Source organism: Pleurodeles waltl, chromosome 5, assembly GCF_031143425.1.
Source record: "Pleurodeles waltl isolate 20211129_DDA chromosome 5, aPleWal1.hap1.20221129, whole genome shotgun sequence".
Lineage (NCBI taxonomy): Eukaryota > Metazoa > Chordata > Amphibia > Caudata > Salamandridae > Pleurodeles > Pleurodeles waltl.
Genome location: NC_090444.1, coordinates 1,355,998,488 through 1,356,012,309, shown reverse-complemented (window position 1 = coordinate 1,356,012,309; position 13,822 = coordinate 1,355,998,488).

Sequence of the window (13,822 nt, the reverse complement as noted above, 5' to 3'; positions counted from 1 at the left end):
TGGTACCAGGAATGGGGTGGTTAAGGGGTTTGACGAATTGATAGATTTCTACGTGCACACTTTAAAAGTGTAATTGTTTTTGTTGTTTGGAGAATTTCAGAAATTGTTTTTTGTTGTTTGGAGAATCACAGAAGCACGGCAGACCATGTTTGAAAATGCATGTGTTGTTAAACTGCCAGATGGTGCTATGAAAAACTGTGAATTGTTTTCTGTTTGGAGAATTACAGACGCACGGCAGACCATGTTTGAAAATGCATGTGTAGCTAAACTGCCTGATAGTGCTTTGAGAAATAGTTTTTATTGTGATGAAGCATATTTAGAAAATGTGCCTTTTGGAAGCAATGATGACAGAAAGGTTTGGATACCTTTATCTGCTTACAGAGAAATGCAGGAGAAATGTAGGCAGTTGGAACATGAAAATGTGAATTTACGTGAGCAAATTAGCCAGAATACATTAATTCAAGATAATGCTGAAAGTTATAAAAATGCTGTTTTAGAAGAATCTTTCTTTTCCCATTCCAGTAATGAGGGGGTTAAGACAGCTTCGAGCTGCTCTGAGCCTTCGTGTGAGCCAGGGTTTTTGGCAGTCAAAGTGCATTCCTTAGCTGATAACACGGACGAGAACGAGAGAGCTCAGAATGTGATTTACGAGTTACCGTTGCAAAATGAAGTAAAAAGAAAGATTTTAGAGTTTCTTACTGTTTGCATTAAGCAAGAGACACCGAGTTTCATTAGCTTGTTTGATTTTTGGAAACAGAATAGCCCTCATTTGAGTGAAATCCTAACACTTTGGTATATGGTCACTGGGAAAAATAATATGCAGCTGCGCGCTTGTGATTTGGCAAATGAAATAATGCAGACTTCAGGTTTCTGCGCAGTGCAAGAGGCAAACACAGATTTATATGTAATTCAAGAACAAGGAAAGAAAAGAGTGCCCCTAGCTAGAATCATACATTGGATCTGGTACTTGCAAGACAGGGCTAGAGTACCACAGGTAAAAGAGTCACTAGTGAAATTGTGTGCACCATTTGAATTCGTGTCCACTGAAGATAAAAAGCATGTTTGTTTTACTAATGATTTATTGACTGAAATGTTGTTTTATGGCACAGGAGAAGGAACACCGTTGTACAATGTGTGTCAGATTTTAAAGCAAGAGCTACGTGAGATGTGTCATTTTTACGCTGATTTTTGGTTCATTGCCAATGGTTTAGCAGTTTGTTTTTCCACATGGCTTGCACCTAACTGGTTCAATTCCCTTGCAGATGTTAAAGAGAACAATTCTGAGAGAGAAGTGTACACCCAGAATTCTGCCTTAGTGGGGATGGCTATGTGGGTGCCCCAGAAATGTGAACAGCTGGGAGAAAAGGCCATTTAAAGGTGGGCAGAGATGAGAGAGATGCACATTCCCCTAGATTTGATAAAAACTGTGCAGCACGCACAAAAGCAATCTGTCATGCAAGCAGTCACAGAACAGTTGGGGAGAGTAAAGTTACCAGGACAGGAATGGCAAATTGATCAGGTTTTAGGGAGAGTGATTGCTGCAGATTACCAAGAAGAAATCGAAATTATGCTGATAACTAGAAAAGAACCTGATTAATTCATACAAATTGGAGACAGAATGGCCCAAATTGTCAAAAGTGCAGTGAATGGAGGTTTGGTAAAAAATGAGTTTGCCCCAGCCCTTCTGACAGTGCAAGAAAAGGGAAGCTGTGGTGCAGCAGATAAAAACCTCAGTGCTGAGGTGTGGGTTGAAGCCCCAAGTGATCCTCCAGAACCTGCAGAGAATATAATGAAGGGCCCCCAAAACGTCCTGCTGATTATAAACCAGGGAAAGAAAGAGGAAGGGTGCAGTTTAAATGACAAATGTTATTTGCAAGAAAAGTCATACTTTTTTCTTTTGCAGATCCTACCACGTTTCGCCACTGTCCCTGAGTGTGCTGTGTGGTCCCCCTTCGGGAGTGTGCGTGTGGGGTCGGGGAAGGGACCGAACCCCCAACCTGAACCTGGCTGAGTAAAGTGCCAGCACCATGGATCCATTTTGCGCAAATGGTGCCTTCAGTTCAAGTTCAACTTGTTTGATTGCATTCTTCCACTGGAACTAATCAACCTTAACAGCTAATTGTCTGTTTTTTCGTATGGAACTCTGACTTTCACTTATCTTCCAGCATACCTTTCAGATGGACCGTGCATCTTTACATGAGTAGTACTCATGCCACATCAAATTGCGAACACTGTTGAATTAGAGACACTATAATCTCATTCAGTCTTTTCTGTGTAGATGTATCGGAGGTGAAAGGTTACAGGGGTGTGGAATTTTTTAAAATATCTACTTGTCCAGGGGACAGGTTGCTTCTCAAATCTACTTGTCCTATAAAATGATCTACTTGTCCCTTTGGTGCCATGTAGTGTGGCGCCAAATTATGCCAGCAATCTCATTATGTAAGAGCTCTGATTATAACCTCTCTGATATGCCAGGGCTACTACCATAGTAGGGCTTGAATACTTGAAGTTTCAATCCCTACTGTAGCAATGTCCTTATTTTGCCACCTTTCTGCAGATCTGCATACTGGGGCTGGAGGAAGCAGTAAGCAATAGTTCCAGGGCTGGAATGCCTTTGAGTCTGCAAACCTACTAACCTGCACGTTTTAAAGATTTTCACCAGCTTCTCTCTAATATTTTCCCATAATAAGAAAGGTTGGACATTTACTCTTGCCAATGGCAGAATTAGAACTTCTTCCAGGCTTGGGAAGAAAGTGGCTAGAGGGAAAATGAACTTGCAAATGCTCAATAGATTTTCACATGAGGTAATCTACACATGCGTATTTACCCATGCTAAAATACAGTTCACAAATATTTTATAGGGGTACGACATATACCATGGGCGCACTTTTGTGACTTTCTTTAAGAATCTGGGGCCACATGTAGGTAGGTTCAGATTTGCGACCCGCAAATTGCAAGTCAGAGCGAGTCGCAAATCCGAATGTAGGATGGTGTCCCTGACACCATCTGTGATTCGCAAGGGCTTCGCAAATACCCACCTCATAAATAATCAATTTGCGACCCTCTTGCGAATGGCGGCCCTCACAGGGATGGTGGCCTGCTGGAGACAGCAGACCACCATGTCTGTGACTGCTTTTCAATAAAGCAGTTTTTTTTTTTTTTTTTTTTTTTGTAATGCAGCCCGTTTTCCTTAAAGGAAAACGAGATGCATTACAAAAACGAAAAATGAAACGTTTTCGTTTAATTTTTTCAGAGCAGGCAGTGGTCCATAGGACCACTGCCTGCTCTGAAAAAATGTTTACAGTGACATTCACAATGGGGAAGGGGTCCCATGGGGACCCCTTCCCTTTTGCGAAAGTGTTAGCACCCATTTGAAATGGGTGCAAACTGCGATTGGTTTGCGCCCGCGTTCGCAGAACAATCCTACATTGCACTGCGAGTCGCAATTAGGAAGGGAACACCCCTTCCTAATTGCAAGTCGCAAACCCGTTTTGCGATTCGGTAACCAGGTTACCGAATCGCAAAACTGTGTTTGTGCATCGCAATGTGCTTTTTGCACGTCGCACACAGCGAAAGTCGATGTTTGCGACATGCAAAAACCAGCCTACATATGGGTCTTGGCCCCTAATTAGGTCTGGTGTTAACAAAGACATTTTGTTTTTATTAAACTTCTATTTCTCTCTCTTTCGGCTGGCTTTGCTGTGAGTGATTGCATTCTGCCCTTCCACAAGGAGTAGTTTTGTTCAGTGTCAGGAACTACAGTGGCAATCAGTGACGTAACGAAACTGGAGGGTGCCCCTTTGCAAAGAACATGGAGGAGCCCCCTATCCAGACTCACTCAGGGCAGGTGCTGTGCTGAAGGGGCCCCCTGGAGGGCGGCTGCGGGGCCTTTGTTATGCCACTGGTGGCAACGTGTGCTTTTAGAGTTCAAAAACGTTTTGGGGAGTTTTTGCCAGTGTTTGTTACAATGTTGAGGGCCTGGTAGCTCCCTCAACAATAAAGTGTTACAAAAGCCATGTCAAAACAAGACATGCATTGATGAAACTAAAAGACTTATAAAAATATGTCAGATCAGTTGGCTTTGTCAGTGTTTGTTTATTTTCATGCTTCCCATAATCGTGTTGAAAATGGTTACACTGATTTTCCGTTAGAAATATTTTTGGGAAATACTAGCATGCCTCAAAACATTTTACTAAATGACACTTCATTTGCATCTAATCAGAGAGCATTCTGGGAGCATTATACTTAGCCTCATAGCCTAAACTTTTCAAACATGTGTATACACGTTTTTTTTTTTTGTACTGGAACCAACGTCAGTAGTGAAGTGTGACCTTAAAATATTTATTTACAGCACTCACCCTAATAATGAAGGTTTTCAAATAATGAACCATAAATACAAGTTCGAACAGCATTGTCTTTTGGAAACACTTTACCTCAACTGCAGAGAGTTCCACTCTCTTTAAACAGGCAGCCAGAGGGTTTGTGCTGCAGAGGGTTGGGCCTACTTGTCCCAAGGACAAAGTAAACATAAAAACTTGTTGCCCTTGACCCCAAACAAGATGTCCCGGGCGTCGGGCGATAGGAATTCCACATCCCTGGGTTATGAGATCTGTATGTTAATCCACTTCCATTGCTTTACAGGGATTGCTTTGATCATTCAAATCTGATTTGCTGATAATGTTTTTTTGTGCTAATGTTTTTTGTTTTTTTTGTTTTTGTTTGAAACAAGAGATATGTGAAACAAAAATTCATTGGTCAAAGGATGGAATGTTATGCCATTAATGGAGTTTGACCAATGACTTTGTGTTTCACCACTGCGCATATTAGTTGCTCAATGTTCATCAGTAGCACATTGTATGTTTTGTTCAGTTTAGCCGCCTATTGGCTTTGACATGGCATTAGCCATTACTTTCTGTATCCAGTTTAGCCGCCTATTGGCTTTGACATTGCATTAGCCATTACATTCTGTATTCTGCCTATTGGCTTTGACATGATGTATCCAGCTTAGCTGCCTATTGGCTTTGACATGATATTAGACATTGCATTTTGTATTCAGCTTAGCTGCCTATTGGCTTTGACATGCTATTAGATATTACATCCTGTATCCAGCTTAGCTGCCTATTGGCTTTGACATGACACTAGACATTGCATTTAATATCTAGGTTAGCTGCCTATTGCCTTTAACGTGAAGTTAGACATTGCAGTTGAGAATCCAAGCTGTATTTTTCCAAGCTGTGTTTTTGCACAAGATGAACCAAGCTGTTTTCTTCTCACAGTAGACTAGACCTGATAAGCGAGGGTACATTGGGTGTTTTTCTCTCTGCTTGAGCTTGGGAAGAGGAGCAGTTTAGGAGATCTGGCCAGTCTCCAAAGGCTTGCGTAGTTTTCCCGAGTCTGAGAGGAGGGGGCACACCTTTGTAACGGATGTCACAGGCTTCAGAGAATTAGATTCGAATCTGCCTGACTTCGTGCTGGAACTTGGTGCCAGTTGCCAGCATCCCGTGTGGGTAGATAAATCTCTTTCTCGCAGCTGACAGGAGTCATCAGCTTGCAGACCCTAGAAAGATGAAGCTGTAAATAGTTTCTCACACGGTGAAGTATTTGTTTTGCTTTGCATTCAATATCTTATAAATATAACCTGCTGTGTATATTGCCAACTGTGTTTTCATTGAAAGTGTGCTTGAAATCTACTGGTTCGCCTCTTACGAAATTGCGGTTGGGGAAGAATTAACAACAATAAAAGTCTTCTTTGAACTCAGAAGTGCATTCTTGATATGTTATGTAAGTGCTGAAAACGTGATAAGAACAGAAGCACTACATTGTAACTTACCGGACCCGATGGAGGGAGTCCAGAGAGCGTGGGAGGGGGAACTGGGACCTTTGGTGGGTAAAGATTGGAGGGAGGCAGTAGAGGCCCCTAGAGATGCAGTTATAGCCTCTCAGTTTTATTTGATACAATTGAAGATACTTCACAGGGTCTATTTCAAAAGGGCTAGTCTCCATCACATGGGTTTGATTCCTATGGGTACCTGCCTAAGGTGCGGAGATTAGCAGGGAGATATACCACATACATTATGGCATTGCGGAGGGTGGACTAATTTCTGGAGGGGCAGTGGAGAGACTTGAGGGGGGTTTCGGCTATGAAATTCCCCGCTATCGGAAACATATATTGCTTCACATCACAGAGAATCTGGTAGGGTACACAATACAAGAAGGCGCTTGTTTGGTTGGGGTTGGTAGTGGCCAAGAGAGACATTGCCAGGGCCTGGAAGGCGGCTGAGGACACTTCGGTGGAGTTGTGGGCCAAGAACATAGACCACTGCATGGGGCTGGAATGTCTGATATACCAGTCCTGTGGATGCCCCCAGAAACATTATAAGATATGGAAAGATTGGGTATATCACAGAGGGATACAGCTGGAGCCCTGAAAGGCACCCACATCTCGTCAGCTAGATCTAGGGCTCACCATGTTACAATCATGTCATCAGACCTGTTTAGTAACTTGGGGCAATACCTCTCATAAACCAATTACAAACAAATAGAAACACAATGTGGTGAAGTATGGTGCATTAAAGGGACAGGGAAGCCACATTTCCAAAACCAAATTGATCATTACTTTCCTCATACACTTAAGCAGCGCAGAGAGGCTCAGCTAGCAGTCTTGCTGTGGTCTGCATCAGCAAAGTGTGTTACAGATGGAACTCAATGACGTTTGGAATACAAACCAAGTTTCAAACCCGAGACAAACCTCACATTATAGAGTGCATTACCAATGTGGTAGCATTCAGAATGGCAGCATTTTGCCTGAACTAATGTTGTTGCAGATACCATCAGATATAATGAGTGACAGTGGTCGTGGACAAAGGCCTAGTGTCACGTGAATATGTAAAAGTTGTAAAGAACGAATACATGCAAGTGTGGCTTTCCTCAAACACAGCACATGTGACTCAGTTCCTGGCTACAGTGTCCCATATACGACAACATGCTACAATAGATGATGGCACTATGGCCATGTATTGCATAGCAATGCAATTAGGAACAAAGTCTAGTAAAAAAAACAAAAAAAACAAGATAAGCAAATTACATTGTACAGTGAGTAACTAGCCAGAGAGGCATGTACTTGGAGATGTTTATGCTAACATCTGAACACTTGAAGAATACTGAGATGTCAAGAATGTGATTTAACTATGTCAAAAGTCAGACACACTAACTCTTTGTACATAGACAGATGGAGGGATTTGGATATGAACTTAACTTTGCATGGCAAGAGTTGCTTACCTCTGACCTGAGTGTACAAGTATATAGCTGAGAGGATCACAAATCATGTATCATCCCAAAGGGGAAATGTAAGGTGAGTATGTGCCATTACATATGCCTGTGTCAGGGATTGAAATATCCTTGGACCAGGAGGTACACACAAAGGTCTGCCCTCAGAGTAGCTACTAACATTGACAGCAGTAAAACAGTGACCATGTGCACTTGGCAGCACTAAGGTAATTTAACATCACTAGTTAAATTGATCATTTGCCCATGCTTCACTGCAGTGATGCCTAATGGCTCCCTCACCTATTCCAAAGGTCTATTGCTATGTGTGTAGTGCTTTCCTCTTATTTAGTTTCTAAGCACTAACATAACACAACAGAAATGCACTTCTGAGGTCAAAGAAGACTTTTATTGTTATTTTATTCTTCCCCAACCACAATGTTTATGAATGAATGACGAATTAGTAGCTTTCAAGTCCGCGTTAATCAAACAAAATATATCAGTTTGCAATATACACAGCAGGTTATATTTATAAGATATTGAATGCAAAGCAAAACAAATACTTCACCGTGTAGGAACTATTTACAGCTACATCTTTCTAAGGTCTGCAAGCTGATGACCCCTGTCAGCCGCGAGAAAGAGTGATTCATCTACCCACACGGGATTGCTGGCAGCCTGCGCCAAGCTCCAGCACGAGGTCCGGCAGATTCGAATCTGACTCTCTGCAGCCTGTTACATTCGTTACAAAGGTGTGCCCCCTCCTCTCAGACCTGGGAAACTGAGCAAGCCTTTTGGAGACTGGCCAGGTCTCCAAGACTACTCCTGTTCCCAAGCTCAAGGGAAGAGAAACGACGCCCATGTACTCTCTCTTATCAGGTCTAGTCTACTGTGAGAGCAAAACATCTTGGTTCTCTGGTGCAAAAACACAGCTTGGAAAAATACAGAACTCCACGTTAAAGGCAATGGGCAGCTAACCTAAATATCAAATGCAATGTCATGTTAAAGGCAATAGGCAGCTAACCTAAATATCACTAGTGTCATGTCAAAGCCAATAGGCATCTAAGCTGAATACAAAATGCAATATATAATATCATGTCAAAGTCAATAGGCAGCGGAGCTGAATACAAAATGTAATATATGATATCATGTCAAAGCCAATAGGCAGCTGAGCTGAATATAAAATGCAATGTATAATATCATGTCAAAGCCAATAGGCAGCGGAGCTGAATATCATGTCAAAGTCAATAGGCAGAATACAGAATGTAATGGCTAATGCAATGTCAAAGCCCATAGGCGGCTCAACTGAATACAGAAAGTAATGGCTAATGCCATGTCAAAGCCAAAAGGCACAATACAGAATGTAATGACTAATGCAATGTCAAAGCCCATAGGCGGCTAAACTGAACAAAACATACCATGTGCTACTGGTGAACATTGAGCAACTAATATGCGCAGTGGTGAAACACAAAGTCATTGGTCAAAACAAACTTTATCAAATGGCAGGACATTCCGCCCTTTGACCAATGAATTTTTGTTTCACATATCTCATATTTCAAACAAAAAAAAAAACATCAGCACACAAAAAAACATTATGATCAAAGCAATCCCTGTAAAGCAATAGAAGTGAATTAACACATTGATTTCATAACCTTTCACATCAGATACATCTACATAGAAAAGACTGGGCAATTTTTTTTTCTGAATGAGTCTCTAATTCAACAGTGTTAGCAATTTGATGTGGCATGAGTTCTACTCATGTAAAGATGCACGGTCCACCTGAAAGGTTTTCTGGAAGGTAAGCAAAAGTCAGAGTTCCATACGAGAGGGGAAAAAAAAAAAAACACAGCAAACAAGTTGAACTTGAACTGAAGGCGCAGTTTGCGCAAAATGGATCCATGGTGCTGGCACTTTACTCAGCCAGGTTCAGGTTGGGGATTCGGTCCCTTCCCCGACCCCACACGCACACACCGGAAGGGGGACCACACAGCACACTCAGGGACAGTGGCGAAACGTGGTCGGATCTGCAAAAGAAACAAGTATGACTTTTCTTGCAAATAACATTTTTCATTTAAACTGCACCCTTCCTCTTTCTTTCCCTGTTTTATAATCAGCAGGACGTTTTTGGGGCCCTTTGTTATATTTTCTGCAGGTTCTGGAGGGTCACTTGGGGCTTCAGCCCACACATCAGTACTGAGGTTTTTATCTGCTGCGCCACAGCTTCCTTTTTCTTGCACTGTCAGAAGGGCTGGGGCAGACTCATTCTTTACCAAACCTCCATTCACTGCACTTTTGTCAATTTGGGCCATTCTGTCTCCAATTTGTATGAATGAATCAGATTCTTTTCTAGGTATCAGCATAATTTCGATTTTTCCTTGGTAATTTGCAGCAATCACTCTCCCTAAAACCTGATCAATTTGCCATTTCTGTTCTGGTAACTTTCCTCTCCCCAACTGCTCTGTGACTGCTTGCATGACAGATTGCTTTTGTGCGTGCTGCACAGTTTTTATCAAATCTAGGGGAATGTGCATCTCTCTCATCTCTGCCCACCTGTAAGTGGCCTTTTCACATTTCTGGGGCACCCACATAGCCATCCCCACTAAGGCAGAATTCTGGGTGAACACTTCTCTCTCTGCATTTTTCTCATTAACATCTGCAAGGTAATTGAACCAGTTAGGTGCTAAAACATTATCAAAGAACCAAAAATTAGCATAAAAATGACACATCTCACGTAGCTCTTGCTTTAAAATCTGACACACATTATACAACGCTGTTCCTTCTACGGTGCCAGAAAACAACATTTCAGTCAATGAATCATTAGTAAAACAAACATGCTTTTTATCTTCAGTGGACACGAATTCAAATGGTGCACACAGTTTCATCAGTAATTCTTTTATCTGTGGTACTCTAGCCCTGTCTTGCAAGTACCAGATCCATTGTATGATTCTAGCTAGGGGCACTATTTTCTTTCCTTGTTCTTGGTTTACATGTACATCAGTTTTTCCTTCTTGCACTGCGCAGAAACTTAATGTCTGCATTATTTCATTTGCCAAATCACAAGCGAGCAACTGCATATAATTTTTCACAGTGACCATATACAAAAGTGTTAGGATTTCACTCAAATGAGGGCTATTCTTTTTCCAAAAATCAAACAAGCTAATGAAACTCGGGGTGTCTTCCTCTAAAATCCTTCGTTTTACTTGTGCATTTTGCAACGGTAACTCGTAAATCACATTCTGGGCTCTCTCGTCCCTGTTATCAGTTAAGGAATGCATTTTGGCTGCCAAAAACCCTGGCTCACACGGAAACTCAGTGCAGCTCGGAGCTGTCTTAACCCCCTCATTACTGGAATGGGACAAGAAAGATTCTTCATTTTTATAACTTTCAGCATTATTTTGAATTATCGTATCCTGGCTAATTTGCTCACGTAAATTCCTATTTTCATGTTCCAACTTCCTACATTTCTCCTGCATTTCTCTGTAAGCAGATAAAGGTATCCAGACCTTTCTGTCATCATTACTTCCAAAACACACGTTTTCTACATATATACAACGGGAATTATTTCTCAAAACAACATCAGGCATTTTAGCTACACATGCATTTTCTTCTGTAATTCCCCAAACAGAAAACAATTCACAGTTTTTCTTAGCACCATCAGGCAGTTCATCAACACATGTATTCTCAGACATGGTCTGCCGTGCTACTGTGATTCTCCAAACAGAAAACAATTTCTGTAATTCTCCAAACAACAAAAAACAATTACACTTTTAAAGTGTGCACTTAGAAATCTACTAACTCGTCAAACCCCTTCTTAATCACCTCTTAATGACCGACCCCACGACTCCAGGTACCAATTGTAGTGCTTTCCTCTTATTTAGTTTCTAAGCACTAACATAACACAACAGAAATGCACTTCTGAGGTCAAAGAAGACTTTTATTGTTATTTTATTCTTCCCCAACCACAATGTTTATGAATGAATGACGAATTAGTAGCTTTCAAGTCCGCGTTAATCAAACAAAATATATCAGTTTGCAATATACACAGCAGGTTATATTTATAAGATATTGAATGCAAAGCAAAACAAATACTTCACCGTGTAGGAACTATTTACAGCTACATCTTTCTAAGGTCTGCAAGCTGATGACCCCTGTCAGCCGCGAGAAAGAGTGATTCATCTACCCACACGGGATTGCTGGCAGCCTGCGCCAAGCTCCAGCACGAGGTCCGGCAGATTCGAATCTGACTCTCTGCAGCCTGTTACATTCGTTACAAAGGTGTGCCCCCTCCTCTCAGACCTGGGAAACTGAGCAAGCCTTTTGGAGACTGGCCAGGTCTCCAAGACTACTCCTGTTCCCAAGCTCAAGGGAAGAGAAACGACGCCCATGTACTCTCTCTTATCAGGTCTAGTCTACTGTGAGAGCAAAACATCTTGGTTCTCTGGTGCAAAAACACAGCTTGGAAAAATACAGAACTCCACGTTAAAGGCAATGGGCAGCTAACCTAAATATCAAATGCAATGTCATGTTAAAGGCAATAGGCAGCTAACCTAAATATCACTAGTGTCATGTCAAAGCCAATAGGCATCTAAGCTGAATACAAAATGCAATATATAATATCATGTCAAAGTCAATAGGCAGCGGAGCTGAATACAAAATGTAATATATGATATCATGTCAAAGCCAATAGGCAGCTGAGCTGAATATAAAATGCAATGTATAATATCATGTCAAAGCCAATAGGCAGCGGAGCTGAATATCATGTCAAAGTCAATAGGCAGAATACAGAATGTAATGGCTAATGCAATGTCAAAGCCCATAGGCGGCTCAACTGAATACAGAAAGTAATGGCTAATGCCATGTCAAAGCCAAAAGGCACAATACAGAATGTAATGACTAATGCAATGTCAAAGCCCATAGGCGGCTAAACTGAACAAAACATACCATGTGCTACTGGTGAACATTGAGCAACTAATATGCGCAGTGGTGAAACACAAAGTCATTGGTCAAAACAAACTTTATCAAATGGCAGGACAATGTGACACAGTCACCCCAGACCTACACCATGTTTTCTGAAATATGTGTGCATAATAACACATCTGAGCCTGTGCAAGTGTAGGAGGCTGGCCTGGTGTGTTGTGGGTACCTATGGTACTTACACCTTATACCAGGTCCAGTTATCCCTTATTAGTGTAATGTATTCAGTGTCTCGAAGCCAGGCTCTCTAGAGGTAGCTGTGGATGAGCAGCCAAGGCTTATCTAGAAGACATGCAAAGCTCATGCAATACCACTGTACTCACACACATGAATGAAAATACTCAGTGTTACAAAAATAAATATATTTTATTTTGGTGAGACAAATACCAAAAATACCTTAGAGGCTATATTCCCTTAGGAGGTAAGTAATACGTCAATTATATTCATTAGTATGCAGAAATAGGCATCAAAACAGTTAGAAAACAGTGCAATTAGTGAAAATCACAATAGTTAAAAATGGGCCTAAGGGGAGCACAAACCATATACTAAGAAAGTGGACTTCGAGGGTGGGTCCCCAACCTAGGCAAGTGTAGTGTGTAGAGGGGAGCTGGGAGTACTTAGAAAGCCCAAAGGTAAGTACCAGAACCCACCCGAGCGACCAGGAAAGCAAGAGTAAATCACAGCAGGTTTCCTAGAACACACACAAAGACGAGAATAAGAATTATGTAAAGACTGCAAGACAACAACAGTGGATTCCTGGACAAGAAGCCCTGTGGAAGAAGGGGACCAAGTCCAATAAACACAAAAGAGTCCAGGAAGAGCAGGAGCCCCTGCTAATCTGGATGAAGGTGCAAAAGGAGAACCACCGGAGGAGAAGAAAAGTCAGTACTGCATCCAACAAGATGAAGTCTGGTTCCAGTGATGCAAGTTGGAGGGTGCAAGTGAGGTCCCACGCCTGATGGAGGATTGCAGTCGGATTTGTATCGTCGGAGTCCGCCAACAAACCTTGGCACACGCAAAGCTCGCGGTTAGCAGAAAATGGTGCTGCAGGGGGACTCTACCCAGAAGGGGAAGACAGAGGGGGCCCTCCGTGAGAAAGAGAGCCCACAGAACACCATGCAGCACACACAGGAGTCCCACAGGACGGGGACAAGAAAGTTGCAGAAGAGGCCTAAGCAGCACTACGACAAAGGTTCCCACGCCACTGGAGAACCACCCAGGAAGCTGTGCGTCGCAGGATAGAGTGCTGAGGGCTGGAGCTTTACGATGCAGAAAGATCTTGGAGGAAGGATGCCAACAAGCCTTGGCAGCTACAAAATATACTGTACACGGGGGTACTGTCTTGCGTGGAGAGAAAAGGTCTTAGCTCCACAAAAGTTGGATAGCTGGAAGAGAGGACCATCAGGACTACTTCCGTCCACCACCCAAGATGCAGGACCCAAGCAGTTCAGCAGGAGAGGGGATCCACTCAGCCGGTCGTCGTTGCAGTTGGTGCCTGCAGAAGCAGGGGAGTGACTCCTTCACCTCAAGGGAGATTCCTTCTTCTTTCTGATGCAGGCTGAAGATGGGCTGTCCTCAGAGGATGCAC